The 3,427-nt window shown below is 39.4% G+C and overlaps 1 pseudogene; it reads right to left on the reverse strand.

Moving 5' to 3' along the window:
- Nucleotides 1–1,990: 1,990 nt before the first annotated feature.
- On the reverse strand, nt 1,991–2,109 carry LOC112482525 (annotated as a pseudogene).
- Nucleotides 2,110–3,427: the final 1,318 nt, after the last annotated feature.

Genomic DNA, 3,427 nt, shown 5'->3' on the forward strand with positions numbered 1-3,427 from the left:
GTGGGGACACACAACATCATTCATGGGGAGGTCTCCAAGGGTCCCACACAAAGGTGTACCATTATTGAACAGTGTTATTATCCTATTGCCCTTCAATTAAAATAAGTGGCACTTTAAAATACAGTAACAGCTGCTCCCAGCAGTATCTCCTTGCAATGTATTCGTGTGCTCAGTTTTGCTTTTCTTTACAGCGTTTTACATCTTTGTTTAAGCTATGCTGCATACTCACAGTTGTGAAATCCACAGGAATCCCAAATATGAAATACCTAATTCAATCCAAAACTGAACCATGGACCAAGAGGATGCTATATAATTCTCATGCCTTGATCCTGAGTGCCCTTTGCCATAAGAGCATTTTGCAGCACTAGCTTTATGGTATCTTCCTGTGATGTAACCAAATCTACAGGCTTCATACTTGGGTCCTATAAGAAGCCAGTGGCATGCAGTGAAAGGCAACATAATATGTCAACTGCATATGCTTATCATTGGAAAAAAATCCAAATGCATCTGATTCAAAAAGGTCTTCAGGGTTATTTTCTGCAGTATATTTCAGGCCATAAAAAAAGAGCAGCAAATATAAAAGCAAAAAATAATCAATAGGAATAAGTTAACTCCCTCTCTTCTGTTTTCTTCTCAAACTTCCAACAATTTTTTCCTTCTCTTCCCTATTATTATCTAATGACCTTCCTCCCTATTTCTCTGAGAGCTAGTGGGGAACTTTCATAAGCTATATCTTTTCACATTTGAGCCCTCATTCTACTTTCTTTATGTTAATATTGATGACCAGGGCTTACTATTAACCAAAACCAGTCCCTAATTCTGAGTGCCAGATTTTGTGATCTCTGTTTACTCAATAATATCTCTACGCATCGTTTCTTATTTCCTCTCTCCTATCGGACCATTCTTATTAACATCCAGAGATACTGCAGTTTTTCACATTACATCACCTTCAATGTACTGATCCGTTCTGTACACTCCTTTCAAACAAAACTTCTATACTTACTCTCTCCAATTTATCTTCTTCTGTTTCCCCTTGAACATTTTCCAATCTGACTTTCACACTCTCTGCCCATCTTTAATAAAACTGCTCTTGTTCAGGTCAACAGTGACCAACACATGGTGAAATCCAACTTCTAACTTTCAGTATTTATTTCATTTGATCTGTTAGCAGCATTTAGCAGGATTGAACACTTCTTCCTCCTTGATACACTCTCTTCACTTGGCTTTCAGGACTCAAAAGAATATTTTTGGTTTTCTTTTTACCTAACTAGTGGATCCTTCTTGGTCTCCTTTTCTGGCTCCTCCTCAGTTTGATCTCTAAACATTTGAGTGTCCCTGAGCTTGAGTCTTATTCCTCTCTGTTCTCTATCTGCATTAATTCTCTTGATGACGTCATTCAGCATGATGGCTTTAAATGTCATGTTTCATGTGGATAACCCCCAAATTTATATAGCCAGCCCTGACATCTACCTATAACTCTAAATTATGAATATTTCATAGGCATCTCAAACCTAATCCATCCAAAACTAACATCTTGATCTGCTGTTGACAATTGCTCCTATTTCAGTTAAAGGCAACTCATCCTTTATTCGCTCAGGCCAAAAACATGATTTCATTCATGCGTCTTTCCTTCTCTCATACTGCACAACCAATCCATCAGAATTTTTGTTTTATTTGCCATCAAATCATTGAGAATATGACCACTTCCCAACACCTACACTGTGTCCACCTTGGTCCAAGCCACCATCATCTTTTACTTTCTAAATGACTTCTGGATTTCCAGTCCTATGCTCTACAGTCTATGTATCATCCAAAGAAATCCTCTTTAAAATATATTAGACCATGTCACTATTCTACTGAAAAGCTCGTAATGATTTTTATTTATTTATTTATTTTTATTTATTTATTTTTTAGGTGAGGCAACCTTTGGTTGACCTCACAGATTGCAAGGACCTTGTCAGCTTGCAATCCCTTATTTTTTTATTTTTTATGCCTACACCACCTGGTCTTCCTAGGTGGTCTCCCATTCAAGTACTAACCCAGCCCGACCCTGCTTAGCGTCTGAGATCAGACAGGATCAGGCTTGTTCAGGGTAGCATGGCCGTAGACAAAAGCTGCTAGTGATTTTTTAATCTTGCTCAATAGCTGTCATGTTAACATGTTCAGGACTCCATTTATGCATTTGTAAGATTATAATAATAGTGGTACCTACTTTACAGGAGAATTGTGAGAAGTAAATGCAATGTTTGTCGCTTGCTCAGGCAGAGTTCCTGGGAAAGCTCGGAAATGTAAACAATTATCACCATCATATCATCATCAAACATATGCTGATAGTATATTTAATCAATAAGATCAATAATATTGTATGTCTACAAATTATAATAAGATCAAAAAATAAAACTAGGAATTCTGCTCTTTGTCCATTTTTTTCTAATGAGCCAGATTTTAACATCAAGTACATCACAAGTCCTCTTGGGCGAAGGGCATCTGGAGGGTTAAATAAAATTGCTCAGCTGGCAATGAAAGCCTTTGGCGGTGGAGACAAAAGGGTAACGACAATGATAATAACAAAGTCTGTAAGGAAGAAGTCAGTGAAACCACCAAGAATTCAGACAGGAAATCTATCCCGGGAACGTCCATGGGCATTCTGTCTCCTTGGCTTCTCTTCTGCCAATTCTAACTTATGACAACTCTGCCTCTTGAGTAGAAGGCAGTCAGACATTCTCCACAACCTGTAGATGGACCCCTCCAATCCATCATACTGCTTTACTCCCTGCTCTGGCCTTCTGATGCCCCCATTTCTGCCCCTTTCTTCAGTGCTCCCATCAGGTCCCTTTCTTGCTGTTCTGTGCCTGCTTTTTGAGGAGAGCTGTGTCAGCGCTGTACCAGCTGGCAGGGAGACCCATATGAAAAGGTGAGTGCATCTTTGTGCTGGCGTCTGGTGATTTTTTCCCTGTGTGTGTGGTTTCTTTTTTCTTCCTAAATTGACTATTACCATTTTCTTATTTTTTTTTTCTTTCCCATCTGAATGGTACCACTAATGCAGTGAGGGAGAAAGAGAAAAAGAGCCAAAGCCCATTAAAATATAACAACAAAATAACCCAAGGCTCAGAATGCTGAGATGGCTTAAAGGAGTCCTCCTTCCTGTCCTCATTATCTCTCTTATTCAGCCGCCTTCCCCAAGAAACCCATCCCTTCACTCCTCCCTTTTCCTTGATGTTTTTGTTTTCCCCATTTGGCTGCCTAGTTTTCCAGATTCTCTTTCCTTCCATTGTCCCATCTGTCCTCTCTCCTTTCTTCCTTCTCTGAAAATAACTTTGCTCACAGCCTCAGCCTTTTTTCCTTTTAGCCATTTCATAGACTGTCGTTACAAGGTCCAGGTTCTAATCACTCTCAGCAAGAGCAGCATCCTGAGGATATGAGGAGG

This window comes from Pteropus alecto, unplaced genomic scaffold (genome assembly GCF_000325575.1).
Source record: "Pteropus alecto unplaced genomic scaffold, ASM32557v1 scaffold135, whole genome shotgun sequence".
Taxonomy (NCBI): Eukaryota; Metazoa; Chordata; class Mammalia; order Chiroptera; family Pteropodidae; genus Pteropus; species Pteropus alecto.